General features: G+C 42.6%; 1 long non-coding RNA gene across 8 annotated transcripts in view; it reads left to right on the top strand.

Annotated features, from left to right (window-relative positions):
• The window catches only part of LOC308184558, a 43297-nt gene extending 18278 nt beyond the window's left edge, over positions 1–25019 (top strand). The window contains exons 3-6 of one of the 8 annotated variants that reach the window (XR_013942710.1): positions 4999–8673; positions 9228–17939; positions 23520–23695; positions 24230–25019. This is a non-coding gene — a long non-coding RNA (uncharacterized lncRNA). Of the gene's footprint in view, positions 1–4998; positions 17940–23519; positions 23696–24229 lie in introns of all 8 variants that reach the window. The other 7 variants (XR_013942711.1, XR_013942712.1, XR_013942706.1 and 4 more) reach the window with 7 other exon arrangements.
• The last annotated feature ends 1085 nt before the right edge of the window (positions 25020–26104 follow it).

The following is a 26104-nucleotide window of genomic DNA, read 5'->3' as shown; positions in this document are numbered from 1 at the left end:
GCACCACATATAAGTTGTGTAGTTTGTTGATAGTTGTATTGATTTTTTAAAAAATAATTTATTTGATTCACTGATTTTGTCAAATGCTTTGGGAACCCATCAGTTCAATTTGGGCTCCCCTGATTTTCATGCTGCTTCTTTTATTCCTTTCACTCACTTCTGTCTCTTACCTTATGGCCAAAAGCAATAGTATGATGCTACAGTCCATTTCCCTACCTATTTACAACTACCATATCACTTCCACCCAGTCTAAGAGGTTTTTCACTCTAACTGACCTACTCCCATTTTCTTCTTCATTCTCTATCTCTTCTGCCCTTTTCCAGGATGAAGTTATCCCTAGACCCATGCTAAAATGGATGGATTCAATAGGATTTTGCAAGGTTCTGTCCTGAATCACATCTGTTCAGTACCTTCATTAATAAAGTAGATTTGGGACTAGAAAGGACATACATTAACTTTGGAAATTGAGGTGACAACAAATATTTTTAAAGAAAGAGTTAAAACTCAAAATGACCTTAAAGACTGGTCTGAAGGGAGAAATCCAAATGGCATTCAACAGTTACAGAAGGTACTGCATTCAGGCTAGAATAATCAAGTATATGACTATATGGCTATATATTTCCCTTGGCTATACAGTGGAAATCTGATCAGTAGCAGTTCTGGAGAGGAAGATATGAGGGTAATGGTGGATCACAAGCTGACACTCAGTCAAGAAGGTTATGTTGCTGCAAAAAAGGTTGGCATCATACTGACAGGAATGTAGCTTGCAAGGTATATTAAATAATCCTTTTGAAGCTCATTGGTAAAATCTCAGCTGGAATACTTGGACATTATAGACTAAGTAGTCTTCAAACACTTCTGAGAAGAAGATATAATCAATATGTTCTTCTAATGCACTTGAGAAAGAAATGGGATGTTCAGCCTAGCTCTGAGAAAAACATGGCAAACCACTGAGTGGGAGGTCTATGAAGGTCCAGGAGCATCAGCTGCTGGAAATCTTTAAGAACAGGTCAGACATATATCTGTGAGATATGACCCTGACAGGGAAGGTCCTGCTGCGGGGTGAAGAGTAAGCTTCTTCTTTTCTTGAGGCCCCTTTCAGCTCTAAAGTCTGCTTCCTGCCCAGACATGAACCTGCATCCTCTGCTATTACCCCTATCCTGCTTGCCCGCCACTGCCTGACCTCACCCATCCGTTCGCAGGAACACGTTTGCTAGCTTCCAGCAGGTCACTTACATCCAGTTTCACTTTTCTGCATATTCTTTTTCTCATTCCTCATTTTTCCCCTTTCCCTGATGCCTTTTCCCCTTGCTTTCCCTCAACACTTTCCTTCGTCTCACTCACAGAGATCCTCTGCCCTGTCCCAGCACCTGACTCCTTGACCCTCTCTGCAGACAGATGGAACAGGAGATGGTGAAGGTCACTTTTCATCGTATTGCTCGTGCCAAGGAAATGGATGAGAAATCTCCACTCCCAGGTCTCTTTGTTATTGCTCCAGAGTGTCTGCAGACTTGGGTATTTACCACTGCTTTGGTTACACTTGGTTAAGACTTGGTATCTCTTTTTCCCACTTCCTGAGAACATTTCTTTTCTTGCTTTTGAAGAGGGCTTTGCTTCTTCAGCCTTTGAGCTTGATGACTAGGCCAGATGGGCTGAATGATTTAACCCAATCTCCTTTCTATTTGTCTCATCTTTTATTTTTTTCTATGCTTTTATTTTTTTTTTCAAGCTTTCCACATGTGCCTCCAACCCAGCCCAAACCCAGAAGACTTCAATTCTGAGAAGTGTTTTTGAGCACACAATGCTCAAGGACTGGGTTTAAAATTAAGCCAGATGAGCAAACATGCCCATAAAAGGAGCGCTCGGTGGGCCAAGACCATGTGTAGAATTGCAAATCCGCCCTGGGATTTTGATTCCAGTAACAAACCCATCTGAGATTTGCTCTCGCAGTTTACACTCTTCTCCGAAAACAAGCCTATGGAGAGCGTGATGCAGCAGTTACCATAGCAGCCAGTACAAGAAGAGTCCATTAAGTGGTCGCAGTCCCGTCTCAAAGTGAATTAACAGGCTGCAGGTGAACTTTTGCACCTCCAAAAATGTCTCTTGGGGCAAATACGTTGTTGTGTGCGGTGGAACAAGAAAATGCCGATGGGTTGCACTGATTTGCTGCTGCATTGTTATCTTTAATTGTGCCTGTGTGCTGATTTTTAAAAAGTACTGCACACGCTTTTCCTTTTTCCTGTCAGGTGGTTTTTCTGTGTGTATGTGTTGTGCTTTTTCTTTTCTTTTCTTTTTTTTTTTTAAGGACGAGACAAAGTACCCCAGTCAATAACTAATGAAATGCGCTTCAGGCCTCCCTGCATTCTGCCACAATTACATTGTCAGCCATCCCAGGAGAGATGCTATTATCTGTGTGGGTGTGGAAAATGATCTATCACTATTAATCACTCCCATTACAGTAGCAGGTAGCGCTCCAAACATATCAACACCTCATTATGATGGCTGTTTTTCACAGATGGGAAGTTGAAGGTCCTCTTGTACTCTCAGGACGCAAGGAATATATAAACAGACCTAGGAGATAGAAAGAGGATGATTACCTTGAGAGATTTTAAAACACAACATTAGAGATTTATAAATATATCTTTGAAATCAGCTTTGCTTTTCTCAGCACCCCTTGGCTCCTTCTCTCACAAATTTATGCAGAAAAAAAATGAACAAAACAACAATAACAAAAAAGAAGGTTAAAAGTAAGCTGTGTTACCTAAATCCTAGCAGAAATAGAAAGTGAGGTTCCCCCTTGCACCTGAGTGCTGCCGCATTCTTCTCCCACGGAAGTACCAGAGTTTCTCCATCAGCACTTTGTAAGGAGTACTTAGTGGTTGTGGGAAGACAAATAAGATTTTCCCAGCCTCCTCACTCCTCCATTACAACCCCGGTGTTTTTTCCATCACTCTGAGTGCATCTCTTCAGTTCAGCCCTGTGGGGGAGACCAAACGTGCAGTGACAATGCTGGTGCTGCCTCCTCAGCTGGTGGGGCCAAGGTCAGTTTGGAAGCAACGATGTCCTTCTGCGCCCTGCTGCTGATCATGGGTGACCTCAGGAATGTCTATACACATCTTGGATCCTACTTCAGACACCAAAAACAATGTGCATGACAACACTGGTCTGTCTCCACTGCTATTGGGGAGAGCATGGTGGGACCCTAGGAGCAGAGAAGAACACTCTCTTTTCTCAGTATCCCCTCACCAGTGTCCTTAGACAGTCAAAGACATGGCAGTAGTCCCTGAATGTGGTAGGGAGGAGCTGGTTCCTGCACACAAGCTCCTGATGCAGACCTTGTGTAATTTCTTCTATTTGTCTCTGTACCATACAGCTCTGTCCTATTTATTACTGCAACTTCTGACAAGCGTGAAAGCATCTTTCTCAAAGGCAAGGTACAGCCATGGATATTGATGTCTTGACCCACAAATGATGACTTTGGGCTTGCAAAAGCAGAAGACCCAGGTTAAAATAGCAGAATGGTTATTTAATCCCATCTTGATGGTCTTCCAGAAAGTCACTTAAAGCCTTTGAATCCCTCCACACTGTGACAAGCATAAGAGCCACATGAAGAGCTACTAAAAGCTTCCTGTGAAGGAAGCTAATGAAAAAACTATAATGTCTGGGAAAAATTAAACAAACAAACAAACAAAAACCTCCAACCTTCCAGAGAGTTCAAATCGAGCTTGACCTCTGCAAGGTATCATTTGGTTCCTGTTTGCTGCCAAAGTACAATGAGGTTTATATTTGAGCCCCACCTTTCAGTGTCTGGGTCTAAAAATATAACAATGAACTTGTGACACAAAAGCCCTGTCTCACGGAGAAGCAGAATTTAGATTTAGCTGAAAAGCACAAATTCTCCGCTGTTTGAGGCAGAACTAATTTTGAGTAGGTGGACGCCTTTTTTTTTTTTTTCCTTTCTATTTTTAGGTTGCCAGACTTGGGAGGATTACATTAGGATTAGGCCAGACTTACGCAGCTGTTTGTTTTAAATGATCATGACTACAACCATTTTAAGGCCCTAGTCACCATGGTTACCTCGATGCTGTTCTCCAAGGTGCCTGAGCCAAGACACGGCTGGGAGGGAGTGTGGGGCTACCCGGGTGGGAACGTGCGTGGATGTCTAATCCATAAATCTTCCCCCTTCCTTGAAAGTGCTGAGTCTCAGCTCTGTGGATAGGAAAAGTATGTAAAGGCTTACATTTAGCCCATGCTCAAATGCCACCAAATTGACTGCTTAATGATCCTTAGACAGCTCTTGCTTTCAAATAAGAAAAAAAAAACTTAGATGACAGTGGGGAATATGGAGGGGAAGGGCAAAATGACATTTTGGAGGACGATTCAAGGCCTTCATTTTAATGCCATTTGAAAATTTATTCTTAAACCTAATGCCATTTCTTACCGCGCTATAATTCCTTCTGTGAAACCCACCACCCATGCCTAGTGGGAGTTAGACCAGACGTATTCTCAGTTTCTCAGCAACACACTGAGTAATGCTGAGGTCTGCATGACTCTAGCTCACTTGTTTCATCTTCTCTTTCCAGACTTTGCTTTGTTCTCTTCCTGTTTTTTTCTGGAAGCATTTCTGTTTCCCCTTCTCCTTATTTAAGTTCGTTTGTTCTTTCTTTCTCTTTCTTTCTTTCTTTCTTTCTTTCTTTCTTTCTTTCTTTCTTTCTTTCTTTCTTTCTTTCTTTCTTTCTTTCTTTCTTTCTTTCTTTCTTTCTCTCTTTTTTTTTTCCTTCTATTCCTAATGCATTTATATATTTCTATTCTTAGTGATTATCTTAATAGTTGGAAGTGATCTTGCTGATTCAGTGGAGCCCCTCAGAAAAGGGGGGGAATAGGCTGGATGTTTTGTTATTACCTTTATCCAAGAACCAGAGTGTCTTTCAAACCTCATCTCACACCGTGGACCCCATGGGAGATGCCTGAGCATGGATTCTCTGTTTGTGTGCAAAGGAGCAGCTCTACATCAGCTGGTTCTTCTAAAAAGATGCCTTGGGTGATTTCCCCAGACCGCTGCACAAGAGGCTATGGGAGCCAGAGCATTTCCAGCAGGGAGACACGAGGGCTGCTGCATGAAGGAGGGATCACTGGAGTGGTGCTGCGAAAAGTTCACACCATGGAAACCTATCTGTGAAAGGCACAACCTCTGATCCACTCTGTCCCTTTCCATCCAGCAGATCCATACAAGTCCTGTGGTACTCCTGCGATATGGTCGTCTGAGTCAGCTACCACCAACCTGCCAGTACCTCGTGTTTCCCACTGGCAAAGCTAAGGGTGAGGACCCCATCAAAGACAAGGCCTGGCCCATCTCACCTTCCCCAAATTACTGGTCACACATGGCAGAAGAGAGCTGACTGGAGAAGGGGAAACTTGGCACTGGGACACGGGCTGCTGCTTTCTGGGCTTGGTGCCATGAGAGCTGATGGGGAGCACTGGGCAGGCACTGAGGGTGAAGGTGGCCTTTGGTGTGGTTAGACTGGGGACAGAAAACAGTGGTGCTGCCCTAACACAGCTCTCAAATATTTTCATGCATACAAAATCAGAGTTATTTCTCTGCTCTGAACAGCTTTGCACTCTCCATGTTAGTTTTCTTGTGTACCTTTGCAAAGCAGTGAACTCGTGCTTACGACAAGATCTGTAACCTTGAGCACTGGCACAATGATTTTTCTCTTCTCTGTTTCAGTCTTGCCATTCTCCCTCACAGAAACCCCAAGGCTGTTTGAAACAAAAAATATAACTGTCTGTAAAATGCAGTATGTGAAGGCAGTGCAAGGGCAACAGGATTTGCTTGTAAATAAAATCCCAACCCAAAAATTCAGTAGATGTTGTATTTTTGTGTAGAGAAGTCCTGCAGCATGTTTGGACAGCTGTTGCTATTAAAACTTTTGCCAAGTAAGTTTAAAAAAGCCACCTTCTGACTGTCATTTTCCCAGCTATATAGGAAAACTTACACATACTTCAATGCCAAACTGAAATCTTCTTGGAGCTACCTTTAGAGTTACTTTCAAAATATTCTAAACCTTTGAGTCACATTTGCAGTCATTTTACTGTACATTTCCTGTTCATTCTTACCCTATATATTTACCTTAAAGTAATACAGATTGTTAATATATTAGTAATGTACAGTCTACATTTCTATGTGTGTATCCATGAATGCTGTTTCAGTCCCCCCCCTCCCCCCCCTTGGAACTGATATAAAATAAAATATTTCACATATTTGATTTTTTTTTAAGGATATAATATTCAATTATTAATCTCAGAACTACAAAGGAAAATGAAGAATATTTGCTGCCAAAGTGGCCACAGGGTGAACTTCATTCCCTATAACTGAACAACATCAGATAGATTTGGTACATATTCATGGTTAAGAAAGATCTAGTCAACAGTATCTTACCAAGGTATGTCCTGATTGTGCAACAGGCAATGCAAACTTAATTCCATTGGAGACCCAGGGATCTTTGCACTGGTAATGGAGGGTGCAGGAAGACATGTCCCCAGGCTTTTTTCCACTGTGTCACTCAAGTCATTCCCTCAGGGAGCAAAGTTTATTCTTACATTTTCCGAATGCTAATAACATTGCTCTTTCTGTTTTCCTTCAGACTCCTCCACCAGTTGCAGTGCCAGAATGTAGGGCAGGGACCCAGTGGGAGGAGGTGAGACTGCAGCTGAGGACATCTGAAAGCATATTGCTTTAACTCTTCTCATGCTGAATAAGATAAGTTATGATAACCTCAGTTTGACTCTAAATTATAATGGTAAAGGCTGCCTGTCTTCATAATGCAAGTTCTTTTCTCTTGGCTCCATCCTGAATATTTATTTCCAGTGAACGCTTTTTTTTTTCCTTTTTTTTTTTTTTTCTCCCAGATATCCCTATATTCTAACGATTCCTTCCCAGGGAAAATAATACAAAATCTCCAGAAGAAACCCCCAAACACCCCATACTGGAATAGAATGCCAGACATAGCAAGATTTATTATTATTATTTTTTTCTGTGTTAGAGCTTTGGAGACCATCATTTTGTATTATGTATTTGCTGTTAAAGAGTGTGGAGTACGGGTCAGGTACCACCCAGCCATGCCGGGCCCTTCTCTGGGCTCTGGCAATCAACTCCTATATTTGCTTTGAACAAGTTATTTGCACAGTCTCCCCCAGTTTCACCAGATGTGGAATTGCATTCATAGTGTGTGCTAACTTCTATCGGTCCTCCATGAAGGGGCTGAGATGTTTTGCTCACCCTCCTATGTGGAAAACTGTACGAGCAGGAGGATAAAGGGTTGGAAGGCTTTTCTGAAAGCATATAATCAATGTGGTTTAGATCTGAATCTGGGGAGAAACTTCTTTTGGCAGCAAATCTTCTACTTAATGTATAAATAGCTATTTAGATTGCAAAATACTCTTCATAAGTTATACCCCTGATTTGGCCTGAGTGAGAAATAAAACGTGGTCTTCTGAGTGGAAGAGAATAACATAAAACGTTCCCTTGATGGGGCTGACATGACCTTGGCCCCAGATGGAGTTTTCTGCTTTATGACCCACCAAACTAGCTTACCATGTGGTCAAAATTACACTAAAGATTTCTGCAGTCCTTGTGTGTACAGTAAGACGTTCTTCTTCCAAGGGAAGTAACTCATCCTTTGGAGGTGTTTGTATAACAATCACCATGGCAGCTAGAAAAGATGAAAGTGTGACACCCCCCAACTCCGTCCCTCACCCCACCTCAAAAAAACCTGTTAGCTGAGGTATGGATGGGCAGTCAGATTGTAAAATCATGCAAGGACTGTTAAAGAAAATGACTGTTCTGTGTTAAACAAACCTACCAGAAGTCCTAGTGCTGTAGCCTAAAAATAGCAGCCCCAGCGTCACTAAGTGCAATTTTTATAACCCCCTGTTAAGGCAGATATCAGGAATAAGGGATCCTCCCTCTGCCTGAGATGAGGATTCACCATTCTGCTTTCAGGAGATCATGTCTTGCAGCACAGACTGCTTCCAAGCAAGGCCATTTGTAGGAAGCTGGTGGCCTCCTCTCTAGCTTTTGACATGGGTTTGATGAAACTTGGCTATGAACAGCTTTGACACTCATCCTGCCTGAGCTGGGCTGTAAAAACAAGACTTCAAACTGACCAAAAATCTGAGCCCATGGGAGATTTCAGACCTGGAGACAGCATTTTGGATCCTACTCCAGTAGACTTGGTTAAATTCTTTTTTTCTAACTTGGTTTGGAAGAAACTCCTTGGTCTGCCAGGATTATCATGTCATCCCACATGGGCAGTATCTTTGCTGTGCTGCCTAAAGCGGGAGAGCAAACTCACGGAATTCCACAGAAATTGCTTTCAGTAGAAGGGATAAGTCTGTATTTTCCATGGATTAGGACAGAAGCCTGATTATTAGCTAGAAAAGCTACAAATTTCCCACACAAATATTCCATTAAGGCATGGTTTGTCCTTAGATTTGAGCTATGAGTCCCCGTCTAAAATTAAATTAACTCTGTCTCAAAGTGGTGCGTCCCCTCTTGTCCCCAGCTTCCACCATAACTGAGTCTGGCAGAAGCAGTAATGTAAAGACAGTTCTCAAATCCAGTTGCAAACCTCAGGACAGATAAATTTTACCTCTTTCACCATCACGTTTGAGGTAAGAGGATTTGCTTAAATCACTGTGAAATATTGCTTCATCTCATAAATGGAAAGCTGTGTAGAACAGGCTCCTGTATTATTAAGCAGAATAAATATGGCAAGACTCTTCCAGGTCTTCCTCTTTACTTACTTATCAGAGGCTAATAGACAGCTTTCTATTTCCCTTCGTGAATTTAGGGATTAAACAAATAAAGCTCAATACCACGGAGTCAGATGAGGACTCGCTTGTTAAACATTAACAAGCACCCAGCCTTTTCAAGTGTCTGCTCATCGATATCTCTGTGGCAGGCTTCAGGGCTTGCTTTTGCACGTTTTTAGCACACTACGTTGAGCAAACACGGCTGTAACTGATTACGAGGATAAGATTCCTCTGGCTTTGTGGGAGCCAACCTTTCTCTCTAGCAAAGGCAGACTGCTGGTTTCATGTCTCACCGTATCTTACAGACTTCCTGGTACTTTGTCTCCATGTGCTTATAGCCCCTGTTCACCTCAGCTGATCATTTGTGCTTTAAAACTCCAAAGTGAAATTTATCTCTCATTTTCTGTTTGCAGACGACAGTTCAGGACAGCTTTTTAATGAAAATGGAGCAAAGGCAGCAAGGAGCCCAGCTAAATCTGAGGTTCATTAGGGAACCCCGTAGAGGGGAAATAGAAGCCCAGCACTCCTGTGGCTGCAGCTGCCTCCAAATCACTAACATTTTCCCATCTGTGTGATGTAAGGAAAAGTGGAAGGAAGAACAGAAAGATCCAAGGAATAGACAAGGCATGGACAAGTGAAGATGGTCACTTGCTCACTCTACTCAATCTGGCCAGTACAAGTCTGCTCCAGGGTGGTGGACACGTACATACACATGAATGTGATGGTATCATGAGGACCACTACTCCGTCCACTCTGGTTTAAGGGAAGAGTAAATGCTCAAATATCTGCACCATTTTTGTAGACACAGCTTGTGACAGTACCCATTCTTAAAGACTTTTTGTCCACGATACTTATTCTTCACATACCTTGGTGTCCTTACGCTGTGTAGAAGCTTCTGTCTTCATACACAATCCATAAACAAGACACGGTAAAAAAGGAACAAATTATGTCAGAATAACTGAAAGCTTAATGGGAGCGCAAATGAGGCAAAAGTCGCTATATTTGCATTTATTTTCACTAGTTCTCAGATTTACAGGAGATCCAGCAATATGTAATTTGATAGTAAGCCCAGCTAGTTACAGTATCCAAGGAGAGTGAAAATCCCCTCAAATTGGATGAAACTTGATGCTGCCAGCATACTGCTGAATCCCCTCCAGTGCATTTCCAAATCACATTCCTCCTTTAGTCTGCTGAGTGCTGCCCAAAGAATCAACAGTAAATCAAGCAACCTGCAATACAGTACTTTTTTTATAATGCATCTAGAAATTTCATGGAACTATAGATTTCTTTTTATGAAATTTAATTTGAGTCACTTGGGGAAACATTTCCATATCGAAGGGAACTCCTGGCTTTCATTGTAGTTATCCTTTGCTTTTACTGAATTGCAAATGCTTTGATTTAAAGGGGCATGGCTGAGGTAAAGCCTGCCTGCTAACAAAAGCCGTAGGATCCATTTCCACTTGGCACGATAACACAGGGCAGCTGCTGAGCTGAGCAATCTCACGTCCGCCAGCCACTTGAGGATGGGCACGGTGAACACAGGCTTACAACTAGTGATGGCTTTTCCACCTCTTGGTTTGCTGTGTCATCAGGAGGGCAAGGCAAGAGACTGGACATCATTTCCAGAGTCAGGGACAGAGCTACTGCCAACACCCCTTGTGCACATATATCCAGTGCCAGCTCCAATTTCTGCATTCCCATCTTGGGGTTTCTGTGAACAGGGCTTTTCAAAAGCTTGTGGGTCTGAGTGAAATAATTGGTGGCCAGTTTAAACTGGGCCACACCTTCAAGACAACAAAACTCACTGGAAATGACATTAAAAAAATAAGACTGTTCTGTATGCTTCTCAGATGCCTTGGGCAATTTTGTGAAAAGCTCTGCTCCCATGGCGTTCTGTAACACAATCTGAGGTGCAAATGGGTCACATTTTGCTCTTGGTAAAACAGAGAGAAGAGGCTAGTGCAGCAGCTCATGGCTCATAAACTAATACTAAATGGTCTGTGAAAGGTAGTTAGGAAATGCAGCTGCACTACCAGCAGCCTTCAGATCAGTATGTATAGATGCAACAGAGAACGTTAAGAGGGCAAAAAATAAGAAATGGCTGAAAATATCCAGGTTAGAGAATTAAAAGGGAGTACAAAGGAACAAACCAGAATGAGGCTTTTAATTAAGAGCCACCAAAAGGAAATCAGAAAAAAAAACCCCACTCAGTAGTTAGGCCTGGATATCAATGTAGTCTTCTTCAAAAGAAAAAAAAAAAAGAAAAAAGAAAAGAAAGATAGCATTAGCTTAAATTATATATACATAGGTTGTGGTTAAAAGTAACAGAGAAAAGGCATCGCTGTTTGTAAATGCAAAGCAAATAGAATAAAGAAGAGACAGTTGTTAGAAAACATTTGTGTCTTATTTGAGCAAAAAAGTCCACATTTTGCTGTGTCTGTTTTCATGGTGATTGGTCCTGTCCCTGTGCATGGATGTGTATCATATCTCACAGCTGATCTTGTCTCCTCCACAAGTAGGATGAGTTCACAGAGCCACCCTTTCCAGAGACGGCACCTGAGTACTATTATGCCATGCGGAAATTGAGGGACCTGCTGAGAACACACTGCCATGGGCTGGTTTCCCAGCCCCAAGAGGTTGGCATTGAAGCTGCAGACATGACTAAAGCAGAGCCCACAGGAGTGTGGGGCAAAGATGAGGCAGATCATGGGAGAGCTGTGACAGGGGCTGAACAGGAGAACTGTTTTTCTTCCATTGCACAGAGACCAAACCCACCACACTCAGTTGCTCACTGGTGCATCAGGAGAGCAGGAAAATCAATGCAACCCAGACAGGTTCTTAAAGGAGAAACCACTCTGAATGCCCTGCATCACTCTTTTCTACCTCGAGCTCTAAGAAAGAGGGCATCAAATGGAAATATGTTCAAAAGAGAAAGGCTAAAGTAATACAGACATCTCCTTCAGTGGGTTTAGCTGGCATTGCAACAATGTCATGAGCAAGAAAAGAGTTGCCTCTGGCCTTTTCTCTCCCTCTTATCACTTACAGTCATCCACTCAATTAAGTTCCCAATGCCATGCTTTCTAGTTTCCCATCATCTTCCCACACTCCCAGCATCTTTAATGTCACCCATTTATTTTCATGCTTTCTAGTGGTTTGGTACAACTGCCTACTTGGATGGCCTTATCCCGAGAAACAGGTAAGATGCCCTCATGACCATCCTAGAAACAGTTTGTCTGTCATCGATGATAAATGTCCCACCGCCCAGGAACACCGAGCCCAGAAAACATCTTGAGATCCCTTCCAGTGCTGCATATCCCGGTTTTCATGAAATAATGGCATGTGTCCACAGACCTGAAAGTATGTCCAACTACCTATATGGGTTTTTTATTTCCAAGAAAGGCCTGAATATTTTTATTCTACGCACTGTTTGCATTTCCAATAGTTTATTATTGCTTTTAAAGAATCTAGTTAAAAAGGAGAAATATGGTTCCTATGAAGCAGATACGGAATTGCCAGTACAACCTCAGTTTGGCATAGTTTTGGAAATCTGGAATTATTTGCTAAGTAAAAGGGTTTTGCTGTTATATGATACATTAAATATTCCCCTAAGAAATCCTTTAATCAAGGAAATGTTTTGTTTCAGGGTGGAATTGGACTGTGGGCTAAATCATCATTCATGTTAACTAGAGTTTAAAGTGTCAGAGGTCTGAAACACATAGGGCATCATTTACAACTGGTAAAGATAGCATATAGCTTGCTCTAGGTCATAAATTATCTGTCTGCCCACCTACCATCTGCACATTTATTGCTTGCATGCAATTTAAATGTTTTTTTTTCTTTTTTAAAGTATTTCAGCTTAAATAAAATTAGCAATGGGCAAGAAGAGATGAATTTGAATTGGCTGTTCAATTCCAAACCTTAACAAGAATTTAAAAGGGCTTTGAAATGACTTGATACAGCCTTGTTTCTCAGTCTCATACAGAATGCTGTGTTTTCTCACTGGGGCGGGAACCACAGGTCATCCTCAAATGACGGAAACCACTTAGCTAATTTGGTGCCTTTCTGACAGTACTTACACCATCAGCAGAGCAGGTGATTGAGAACTGCCTCAGTGCTGAACACGTTAATTAATGCAACCGTAGGCTCCTGGGCCCTGACAAAGGAGATGGTTCCTTCTGCAAGTCACTGCTGAAGTCCCTGGGAAGCCGGAGGTATAAGGAGGTCAGGATCAAACCCTGAACTCCACAGCAGTTTATCTCACAGGAAACCTGCTTCTAAGCTGTAGGAGACCAAGCCTGAGGCTATTTGTTTCCAGTGCTTTCCCTTCCCCAGAGTAAGTGGTTTCTGCATGTTTGTTTCTGACTGTTTTGGAAGCACAGTGATACCAAGTGCAGCAGTTCCCTCAGCCACTTTTAATTGTTTTGTAGCATGAGTGCTACAGCTCACAGTGCCCTCTCAGGTTTTTGTATTGCAGTAAAATCCACACTTGGGTGACTCCAGAGAAGTCCTGCGTGTCCTCCCAGTGTGCAGCAATGTCATGGCTGCAATGGAGGCAGCTCTCCCAGTGCTCAAAGACCTGACCAGAACAAGGTGCCAGGCAACATTTCTCTCAGGCTGACACTACTGCCTTCCCCCAAACCAGTTTTTAGGCAGCTGTACCTCTGCCTGTGCTTTCTGTGTGCAAAAACCTGCACGCACATTTTAGGTTAAACCCATAGCTGGATTGCAGATGATTCGTGAGGTGGCTGCTTCACTGTGGGAAGGCTGGTCAGCGGCTCAGGGCTTCCCCTCACAGCATGTGAATCATCCTCTCACAGCAGGATCCCAGTTGGAAGGGATCTCAGGAAATCCTCAAAGCACGGTCAGCACAGAGTTTAGACCAGAAACGACACGATACGATTCTTCTGCCAGTCATGGCGGGAGCAAATCCCTCTTGGTGCCTCCTGCCAAGGAGGTGTGTGGGTGCCTGTGAGAAAGAAGAGGAGGGAAGGAGATATGGTCTGGTTTAGGAACCGAGATAAGAAACTCTACCGGCAGTTGAGCCCAAAAGGCTGTAGGGAAGGAGGGAAGGGAACAGAGAAATTCATCTTGGGCGTTTGAGATAAGAGTCATGGTTTCAGAAAACATTTTTTTTTTTTTTAATTTATTCTTCAGAACCTTGAGGACTAGGAGCAAATTATGATACATGGCCTAACTCCTCTGATCTTTTATGTCATACAGGCATTTGCACTTAGGGCAAGTGACTGAAGAAAAGCTATGCTGCTGCTTGTGCTGCCTCTGCCCAGGATAGGGACAAATGGAAATCACACCAGGTACAAGAAAAAGGAGGAGTCAGCTCACGCTTTATCAATTCTACATAATGCAAACTGGTCTTGAGGGAAAATTCTCCCTGTCGTGAGACAGATTAAACCTGTCTAAGGATAAAATGTATCTTTAGCCACTATCCAAAAAAGAATGCATCTTTTTCATGGACACCTTTCTTCAATCAGAAATTGCTGACTGTTTGGTTCAACCTCCACTGACATTAGTTTCTTACTCTACTCAGGCCTGATCTGCCAGGATGCCATCTTCATGTTCTCAGGATAATCACAAATTACAAAGATATTTGTTTTAGATGTCCTCAGCACTCACAGAAATACAACTTGCCACTTGTACCTGTCCAGATCCAGTTTAGGGACATCACTAAAATAATTGCACCCCCCTTTAAGACACTCTTTCATGCAACAGTATGAGCATATAATATCTTCAAGGTTTGGTTTCCAATGCAGTTATCATAATGATTTGTGATTGGTAGTGCCCCAGTTTGATGTCCCTGTGCTTTTTTGAGTCAGACAGTAAAGATGAGGAACTGACACCAGAGGTTCACCTCATCGCCTTACTAACTCCCATTTAGTCCCATTTCAGTGGGAGTTGTGTGTGTCTAAGGACTTTGTCCAAGGACATTCAAGGTCAGGTCTTCAAAGCTCTCTGACACATGCAGAGCTCCTTGGGATGCTCAAATGTTTCTACACTGGTGAAGAACCTCTGAGAGATGCAAAGTGGGATGGGGCTTGGGTATCTCTAGGAATCCCCTCTGCCTCCTGCATCCCTATAAAGTCTGCTGTAGGGCAGACTGGAAGCAGCAAAGTTCCTTGAACTACACCCACTCCCATCAATTCTATAACAAGAAGTCCCTTTTTCCTTCCTGTTGTTTACAACCCCATGTGGTTGATTGTGGTAATTCTCCCCTTTGGTTAGGTGGGTGACTGGCAGTACATGCAAAAGATGATACTTATTCAAAATGCAGAAACTTTTGTTTCAGAGGAAGAAAAATCCACTGTTGATGTCACAAACTTTACCCCAGCAAAGTGAGTTGCTGGTAATTTTTGTCCATCTTCATAATTGTAGGCATTGTGCCACCAGCAAAGAACTATCTGTTCTGCACAATTAAGTTCTTTACTTTATAGAGACTGACAAGGAGCTTTGTGAACTGCCAGAATAATAACTCCTGGGAGAATCAAAACAGGGACATGGAAACACTTGTACAGCTTTTGAGAAGCCTCTTGCTGTGAGTTACTTTTGGGTGGATGAATGGGTAGATAAATCAATAGACACATAAACAACAACAGACAGAGAAGATACACAGTTCGCTGAAGTTTATAGTTCTTTGGAAAGGTAAATCTTGCATAGCAGCTCTGGGTTTGCACACAGCAGCATACTGCATTGTTATTTTCTACACCTTGTGGCAGGCATATCAATCCTGAAAACAGCAGAGCCTGATAGCATGCAATGGAGCCACAAACTCAGAGTTTGCTGTACTACCAGCACAGGAGCTTGCACAGACCTGTAAAGGTCTAACTGCAAGGCAACAGCCTCCCAAGGGATGGCAAGTTTTGCAAAAGGCCAAATCAGATCCTGTGATCCTCCTATCGTTGTATCATGCTGTAATTTCTAATGTTCGTTCTACCTGAAACATGTTTGCCAAATAGATAAAAGTTATCCACATCGGTTTACGTAAAATAGACCAGCTACAAAGGATCCAGTAATGCTACAAGGTCACTCAGAAAGCTTTTTACTTAGCCAGAAAGAAAACCTTGATTTCTTGGTCTGCATTTACATTGACCAGTAGGGTGGTGTGTGGTATAATCTGGGATCGTATTCCACTGAAAGTGCAGATGAGACACTTTTGCAGAATACGCCAGGGGTTCTGTCCAGCTCCCATGCCCTCCGGGGACACCAGACCCTGGAGGGGGCAGGTGGCACATGCCTGTGTCTCATTTCAACACGGCGTGGGAGCACACACCTCAGAAATGCTGCTGGGTATCACCAGCGCAGGCATAGTTTAAAATCCTTTCCAACATGGTTCTTCCTCTTGTTTCTGTCATAAGCAACATCCCAAAGAGGACAGGAGTACATTTTTTTTCTGGTTCGATTTTCTATTAAACAAAAGAAACGCTGCGGTGCTTGTCCTATTCCTACAGCTAAAGATCCATGGGTTAATATATAACCAGTATATTCCTGAAGCATTTAAGTTGCTATTTCCCCTCACTTTGCCAAGGTAATGAGGTGTTTGATGAAGGGAGTTCAGCTGCAGACCTGCAAATGTACATTCTGTAGGCTAGAGAGAAACCACAACAGGCTCTTACGTTTAATATTCTGATAAATTGGGCACTTCTGCACCTTACATCAGGCAGTGACACAATGCAGCCTTGTTAATCCAAATAGAAACTGCTCCTTCAGTAATGGAGTCTAGGTCTGTTTCAGCAAAATTAGATTTGCATCACTAATTCAAAACACCATAAAAATCCAAAGGATGCTCTGGAAGTAGAGGTTATCCGCTCATCTGTTCAGATAAGTGAAGCATAAAGCCCCAACCATGTGAGGAGGTAATGGAACAAGTTGATGTCAACATACAACATTGGTTAGTTAGATTAAAAGAGCATATCTGGTGATGATTGTCTTCTGAGAAACACATCAAGAAGTATATTAAAACAGCTCAGAATCACTGATGGGTTTTGTTATCTACTGCCCAGTTTCATATTGCTGATAACTCCAAGGCCATCCTTCTTTTTCAAGACTTTGAACAATGTAATTAAGGTTTCTTGGAAATAAATCAATACATGATACCACCTCTGAATAACGTGCTCGCCAGGCAATCTGCCTTCCTTATTGAGATACGGCTGGGAGTCACTGGTGTCAGAGTTTAAGCTCTCACCTTTTTGCTTGTGTGTTTATTTTGTCAGGGAGGTTTTCTGGGGGCAGTTAAAGCCTCAGCCCTTTCTTTCCCAAGCCACAGCTGCTACACTGCAGCACGCAAGCACTCCACGCCAGAGGACAATCGTGATCGACTCTGGTTTCATTAACCCTCTCTGCGAATCCGTGTTGAAGGCGGATGGTGGCTGATTGACTGCAGTTTTCAGCTGTCATCTGCAAAAACAGTTCATCACGCTTTGCCTTTCATTCATCCTCTGCTCCTCGGTACTATACACAGAAAATGAGAAAGCAATAGACTCTAAACAGCATTACTCAGTGGGGAGGAGAAAGGTGCTCTGTGGGGTACTGTCCTAAAAAAACTGTGCCTCTGCTTTTAGCTGCCCCTGGTAGCACCACTCTTTCAGGCACCAGGATAGGAAGTCATTTTAGTAAAAAAAATTATTTACCTTTTTTAAACATGATTAATTCAGAACCTGGCAAAGCTTAGGTAAATTCTCTGGAGACTTGAAACTGTTTAGTCTGAATTTTAAGGGAAACGAAATTGCACTTTTGAGTGGTTAGGTCATAGGTAAGCCCTAAGACTCTTTTGTTTTGAAATGAAGCTGAAATAGGAGGATTTACTAAAGCCTCTGAAGTCTGGAGGTTGTGTTAAAAAACAAAGAAATAAATAAAACCCAACCAAACAAAACAACTGCCGAGGCCTTGATACAGAGCTAATTCATCTCTCTATGATGTCTGACCTTTTCCTCTGCAGTGAGGGACAGAAAGGACCAAAAACGTGTTTTCCCTTTGAAGTTTCCTTGGGAAGAGCCCCCAGTAAAGACCATCCACCAGAGAGAGGTGGTGTCATTGTGCCACATGTGCAGGCACAGCCCAGCTCCAAGCCAGCTTCATCCAATGCAGGCACTGGGACACAACAGAGGAAAACCAGGGTAAGCAAGACTGCACGGTAATCGCTGATAGACAAAGGTTATCTGTAATCTCTTTTGGTCACATCCACCAGAGTGCTGCAGAGAATCAGATTCCTGTCCTTTGTGCAACCATCTAACAGGGCTAAAGCATCTAAATATTTAGGATTAATCAGTCTGTCTTCTCATATGGATGGTCCTAAGATGCTCTCCAAAGAAGCAAGTGTTAAGGAATTTTGGTGCAATTTATTGGGTGGAGATGCACTAGGTTCCTAATGCTGTCTCTGTCCATACCCTTGGATTAACCTTATCTCTGACATCCAGATAAGTTGCTTGAATTTTGTGTGACATTTAAGAGCACAGTGGCTTACACTCTCTACAATGGCTGTGGTGAGAGAGACACCTCCAGATGACATTCTCCTTTGTCATCTCCCACCACTGATCATGGCAAGGGCTGCATGCCACTTCACCCTCCCACTGCAGAGTAAGGCTTGGATGGAGAAATATGCACCTGCATCTCTCCTTGTCCTCATCTTTTTCATGAAAAGAGATGCAGCACATATGTACTGCAGTAGATAGAAGTACCTAAAGTAGACAGAAGAGCCTAAGTCAGGTTTCAAATCCCTGACTGTGAAAGATGCTATGTGCTCTTGCTGCAATAGCACCTAACAGAGAATGTAAGAGACCAACACAGAGGTCTCTCACCCGCCTGAGAAATGCATCTCCCTTCCTGTGGCAAAGGATATTTGAAGAGCTGGTGAGCATGAACTGGAATTTTCTGTCGAAATACAGCATGAAAGCCTTTCTTTAAGAAGCTAAATGGATAAAAACAGTGCATGAAATTGAAGTTGATAATTAGCAAGTCAGTCTCAGTGAGGAGATCACAACTGCTTTGACCTTAGGGCTTTGTGCAAGGGCTGAGAGGAGAAGCACATCTCTGCAGCTCTGCAGCACAGCAGAGCCCACAAGGTTTTACCTGAGGAAATGGCAATGCAGTGAGTTAAGCCTCAGAAAATAAATAAAATAAAATATAATAAATTGCAGATCAAAGGTAATGTAAAGAAGAGATTGGTCCTAATCTGCCTGCCAGAAAATTAACCTGAAGAGCTAATTCTTCCAGAGCTGCTCACAGTCTTGTCAGCAGTCCCAGTGTGCCACCCATCTGTCTGTAATAGATGGGGTGTGGTTTTCCAAGTCCTTCTTGGTTGGAAAGATAGTACGGACCTTCCTTTCACTTCCTAAATTTCACAGCCACACAATCACAGACACTTTTCAGGCCACTACTGGTATTTAATACTTCTCTTAGTAGTTATTGCTTCCCCCTGCATGTCACTGCAATGCTGTGGCCCTGGCCCACAGCCACTGCAGACAGTGGATAGCCTTCCAGGGGACTTTTGCTCTGTCTTCTGGTGAGGGACAGGAACCCTGTATGAAGAAAGATCTTTGCAGCACAATTAAAAGATTCACAGGGTTTAGGATCAAGAACAGCTATCAGACCCCATAGTCTGTCCACCTCTGCACTGCATACACCAGATCACCCATTTACTCTGGCTCCGGGGGCAGGGACCTTCACTTCTCTCAGCACTTCTCTCCAACCTTGTGTCACAGCTAGATAGAAGCACCTTTCACTATCTGGGCATTTTCCCTCCATGCAATTGCACACTCTAATACACTAATTTCCTGGTCCTTTCTTTGCTAAACTAACTAAACGTGAGCTCTTACAGACTTTCATTTGCAGGCCATTTTCTCCAGCCCTTGAGTCACCTTTTATTGCTTTATCATCTCCTCCCTTATGACATCCACTCTGAAATCGTGACTACTGGCACTAGATATGCTTTCACAGTGGGAAATCATGTCCCTTACTCATCACCCACCATAGAAGCTAGAATTATGTTTTATGTTTTTAGCTCTCCTTACCACGTACTGGGCAATTGGAGCTCATCAAAGCTTCCAAGAGACAGTCCTCCACCTCTTAGCTGGGGCCTGTGTTCCTTGTGGCTAGACTTCGACAAGTTTTGCTCTTGACTTCTATTCTAATGATTTTTGTTTTGGGAAGCCTGGTGTACTAGGAAACCAGATCTGTGTAGATAAACCTTCTGTGATTCACCTTTACACCAAACTTTGTGCTTGCCGTTAATTTCATCTACAGTGATTTCATAGCTATTTCTGGCCTGATCTCAGAAGTCTTTCTTCAGGGTGTAAAGCCTGAAAACATCCTTCATCTCTTTCTTCTATCAGGTTATTTGGGAACCACTAACACAACTTACATTCACACACTAAACTGGTAGCAAAGACTTTAGGAAGGTTTTGTGATGATATATCATTAGGTCAAACAGACAAGGTGGATATTTCTTTCCTGCAGGGTATGATGGGTGAGCAAGAGAAAAAGAGAAGGGCAAAAGCCTGAAGAGACAGCCAAGCCCTGAGCTACTAGCGTGCCTCAGTTGTACTGTAATCTGCACTCCCACCCTTGTACTGCAATGAATAAGGGAGGCAGGGACACTTAAAATAACTTTCACTGCAGTCACGGTTAAGATACGTACTTGTAGAATCACTCCAAAGCTATGATTTACTGTTACACAGTCAGGTCACACTTGGTAAGCAGGATATAAAATTATGCACAATTCAAAGGTGGGGCAAAGGTGACCAGCTCTCACAAGGTGGTGCTGGTAGGGAACGTGTGTGCAAAGGGATGAATTTGAGTCATGTGAAGAAAACTGAGGTTAGTGACACCACCTTTGATTGAATAAACAAGCCTAATGTGCTCTAAGGCAGCCTGGTCATACTACACTCTAAAATTTCACTGATATCCTTCATAATGTCATACTTTTTTTTTTTTGGACATACCTTTCCAATATCTTTAAGATCACTTTTGCCTTTTTCATGGCTTCTTCAGTTCAGCGGCTTCTAGTCACCTGGCCTTTTTCTCAGCCATTCACTTCAGAAAAGCTCTAAGCTGATGGCTGAAACCCTTGTTATTAGATCCTAAGTATTCTTGAATTACATTCCATTTCATTAAGATATTCTGAGTCCTCTCTGTATTGGCAAAATTATTTAAATCACCAGCCAAATCAGAGAGAGTTTCTTCCTTATAATGCCTCTATTTTCAATATTAGCTCTATTTTCATCTTATCTTTAGCCAGTTCTGTATAACTTTTCTTCTGCTAATCCCCTTCTCCAGCTCAACTAATAATCGCCCATGCAGCCCTCTCTCAAATACTCCACTAAGTTTAGATAGGTATAATTTACTTAATTTCCTTTGTCTCAGATAATGAATTATCCTATGAAGTAAAGGTCAGTTTAGTCTGGTAAGATGCATTTCTATCATTTACATGTTATCCATGTCCTTTTATTGCATTCTAAGACCTGAGGTGTATCAAGATCAAATTAACAAGCCTATGGCTTCCCATATCACGTTTTTCACATTTCTAAAACATAGGTATTACCTTTGCTATTCACCATTTCTGTAACATCACCTCTAACTCAAGAATTTTATTGAAAAACTTTACTACCAATTCTGGTGTCATCTGTGAGTTCAGAAAACAGAGGCAACATATTCACTTAGGTTTTGGAAAGAAAGTTATTTTAATATCTCTAATGTCCACCCCAGAATGCTCAACTTCAACATACCCAGTGAACCTTTCATCCTTTTCTAACAATCTTTGAAGCTTGTAGTTCACCTGGAGCTTAGCAAAATCTCATTTTTACTTCTACATCTTTTAAGAGAGTTTCCTTGTTTCCATTTTTCCATTTTTCTTTCTTTGTTCCCTGCTTCTTCTTAGGATTTTTTACCTCTGCATTATTCATACTTTTATGTTTGTAGTCCCATTCTACTCGTTTTTCTCTCTTCTTTCTTGAAATAGAAGTCTAAGATACTTTCCATAGCTTTGGTTAAAATTCACCCCCAAACACTTTCAAATCCTGAGATCAGCTGTCTTTGCTAATTATTTCCTACAATTCATCAAAGTTTCCTCTTTTGATTTTTTTTTTAAATCTTACTTATTAGCTTACCTTTGCCTACTCCGCCTTTTAATTGAAATGTATCTGACTTGTAATCCATCACTCACAGATATTTGCCATGACCAGCTGTTTTATAATAACCCAGGACCCTGTACAACAGCTCCATTCCTGCTTTCTTCTCTGTCTTCCTCCTCTTCTCTTTTACTCCCCCATAGAAATACCATCTCACTGGAGGCATCTGATTTCAGCAGCAGAGATTCCTTACCCACTTAATGGGTGCTCTGAACCACCCCCTCAAAATCCTTTGTCCTAAGCTAAGCACGTATACTGATACTCAGCTCCAGGAACAGGTTATTTAGGTGCCTATAATATGCACACATACATAGGAGCTGAGTGCTAGAGCTCCTGCTGTCATCAGTGTAACAGTTCCTCTTGCTCATTAAAACAGTCGGTGGAGCCTGTGGAGCTGTTCGGAGGCCAGGTGTAGGTGCCTTGTGTAAATCACCTGAACATTTCTGAGCTCTGAATTAACAATCTTGAGTTCAGAAGATGTTATAATTCCTCATTGGATAGAAACAAGTCAAATAGAAACTTTGCTAAATGATGTAGAGCAGGGATTTCAAGTACAAAGGATAATGATTTCCAGCAAAAACACACATATATTTACTTGCCAAGCAATCTGGTTTCATAGAATCATTGAATCACTGAACGGTTCGTATTGGAAGGGATCTTTAAAGGTCATCTAGCCCACCCATTTGCCATGGACAGGGACATCTCTCACTAGATCACGAACAAAAGATCACCTGGTTCTTTGCCTCCCCTGTCCTGAGTCTAAGGCAAGAGGTTTATCAGGAGGGGAGTTCTGGGTGAAGCCATTAGCAGAGTATCAGCAGCACGTTACTAGCTAGGAATGAAAAATTGACTGAAAATCACAACAGTATAAAAGGATGTGCTGGCCTGTATGGGATCAGCTGTGTGTTGACATTTTAGAAGACATATGGAAAGATCATCTGAGACCTAATGATGCACTTTCATGCAAGCCCTAGGCGTGTTGGCCTCACTCCATGGTAGGACATTTTGTGCTGCATTCAAGTAATACTACAGCATGTAGCTGATCTTACGTTGACTCCAGCCAGCTCTGATATGATGTTCTCAGTCTACACAAGGGCAAGAGGTCGGTCCCTTCACATAGCCTAACACAGAAAAAGCATAGGGTTAAGGCAGGTGACTTTTTTCCCCACTCCCTCACAAACTTTCATCATTGAATTTAGCCAAAGATTGATTCTGTTTGATAAAGCTGACAAGCGAGATGAGTGTTAAAAAAGTTTTCTCTTGTGGTAGAGATTGTACGAAACTAGAGGTTAGGCCAATTCATGAGGCTGAGCATCCTTCTTGCCTGGAGATTTAGGGCTGTCATAGTTCAGCCAAGGTAGAAAAGAGCTCAAACATCCTCAACGGCCCTAAAGTGGAATTCCTCTGGTCTGCACAGAAAGAGGGAAAAGGAGGCTGAAGAACAGGTGGCTCAAAACAGCTTGTTCCCTGAAACAGATCTAGGTTGTGCCTAGAAAGTGGTCTTTTCTGCTTCAGAAACTTTCTTTCACTCACCTTCAGCTTTTGTTGTTGTTGTTGTTTTCTGGTAAGAAGAGCTTTAGACTAAGAAATGATGGAGCAAGTCTGGAAGTGTTTTTCCTATATGCAATTATGAGCAGACTGCAAGAAGAAAGCAAGGCAAAGGAAGATGCATCAATGGAAAAAAACAATGTCAGTGGTAGGAAGAATACCCAGCCAAGAGATGAAGAGTACAAGTATTTATGACAATGGTGGGTAAGACACTTAGTGAAATGAATCTGCTGAATCCTGCTAGGGAGCTGGGCGTGGTGATGAGACATTCTTTTGTAAGAAGGGACTAGGAGACCTTGGCTTGTTCAATAACAAGTCTTGAAAGGTTACATATCTGATGTATATGCATTTCAAGCCGGGGGGGGGGGGGGGGGGGAATGGTGGCAAAAATGATGGGGGGGAAAGGGGGAGGAGGGAGGGAGGAAAGGAAGAACTACAATAGAGAATCCTGGCATAATAACAAGTAGGTCAATAAAATGCAGGCTGGAAATTAAAGAGACGTCCTTGCTTATTAAAGCTGTGAGGTCTCCAGATGAGAATGGTAAACTCCAGAAAAGCCTATTGACTCTGCAAAACAGAACCTGACCAGCTTAGGAAAGGTAATGTAGGATGTGATGACTCATCTTTGACAACTATTAATTTATACTAGGGTGCATTTTAAGCCCTCTCACCTGTCCCTACGTGGGCAGCATGGAGGTGGAATGAAACTTTTTTCTCATGCTTGCTTTGTACAGGAATGCAGCACAGAGTCTGGCCAGGATGGCAACTAGCAGTGCTGCTGGCACCTTCCCTCTCACTGACAGAGCAAAAAAAAATCATGAACAGCATCACTGACAACACATCAGGCCATGGACCAATGTTTATTTGCTTTTTCCATTTGCAGTACTCAATAAGGAATGTTAATGGAAAGTTGTTTAAGCTCAACAGGCAAAAGCTAAACTCATGAATAAGAGGTCTTGGAACATTTTTATTTGAAATTTCCTTCTTGTTCCTCTCACCCCCTCCACCCCTCCCCTTCTTTCCTATTAAACTGAAGTCAATTTCCCTAATAAAGTTCAAGGCTTTTAAATCCAGACTAATGTTCATGATTGCTATCTTTCCCTGAATAAACAAAATATTTTATACCTCCTGCTGGAGGCACAGACTTCTCTTATTTGCAGGGGAGAGTAGTAGCAACATTTTAAACACTGCTTCATGCACAAAGGCAGATGAAAGTTGAAAACTGTGAGAACTGGGCTGCTCGATCCTCATTCTTTACCAGGAACCAGGGTGATAATGAAACCTGACATATCGTGCTGCCGTCCTTGATCAGCTTCTGATTGCAGGGCTGCACAAAGAGGAACCCAACAAAGGGGAAACAGGACCTGTCCGTAAACCCAGGGACTGATCACGCAAAACCTCAGGCATGTAAAGTGCCTGCAACACCTGTGAGAACTCATGTACCTCGTAGGGACTTTCTACAGGATCAGACCCTAAGTGCTACTACCAGTAAGAGATATCTCAGACAGATAACTGGGAGCCCTGGGCAATGCAGTGAAATTTTCCCATGGGTAGCAATGGGAACGTGACTCTGACAGATGAAATATCCACATTCTGCTGCTAAGAAAGACTGCTGTTTCTCATCAGGCATTGCCCTGACACCAAATGTTACCCTAAGGGTGAACCCCATATTCATGAGACACTGGAAAATGTCCTTCTTCCTTCTCTGTTCTTAGGCACCATGTACCCAAGGAAGAGTGCAAGTCCTAGAGGGAGAGGATATTACCCTGGGTTGCAATTTATGGATGACTTAGCTAAAGCAAAAGTTTCCCTTGGACCCACAGCAGCCCAAGCTTGCTCCCTTCCTAATACCAAAGCCTACAGGCCCTTGAAGAACACAGGAAACTCTGAGAGAGTCACAGCTCCTCATTGAAATGTCTCCTTTGGCCTATTAAATCAAACCAAAACAGAGCAAAAGAAACTCACGCTGAAATGCAGGAGTTTAATGTGCCTTTCTAGCCACACATGTTTCCAATGTATTTTATAACAGCCACAACAAAACGCAATTACTTGGTGTAGGCAGGCATGCTTCTGGACAGTTCAATAAAAGCCCAGACTTGACGGGGCTGCACAGAGCAAGGCTGAAGCCAGGACCTCCCTCCCCTTCCCATTTCCACGGTCACTCACCACATGTTGTTACTGAGATGGAACCAGACAAAGAAGGCAAGGCTCAGAGGCGATGGAGTGGAGACCATCTAGATGCTCACTTTCCCATCTGGTGCCCTCACGGCAGCACAGACTGGACTTCAGTCCCTTGGGCATCAGGAATTGCTCTGACATAACCTCACCTTGATTTTCCAGTAAACCAAGACCATGGGTCTGTACAGGTCTTGACCGCTGCAGTTAGAGCAATGTTTTGTCCAGAGGACTGGAAAAAATGATGGGTTTGAGAAGAAGTTCAGGTAGTGCCTGTGAAATCTCCTACATGCAGATGAAGAAAGGAAAGGATTTCCCTTTCTCCTTCCCCCACGTGTTGTTATCAAATCCTGTTTTCTAGAAAAATCAGAAGCTACCCCAGATCGTGCTGACTCTCCAAGTGCTCATGAGTACTGAGAAGTGATGATGTGTGA

The sequence above is a fragment of the Anser brachyrhynchus genome, assembly GCF_964034855.1.
Source record: "Anser brachyrhynchus genome assembly, chromosome: 1".
Taxonomy (NCBI): Eukaryota; Metazoa; Chordata; class Aves; order Anseriformes; family Anatidae; genus Anser; species Anser brachyrhynchus.
This window is presented reverse-complemented; position numbering and strand designations above follow the sequence as displayed.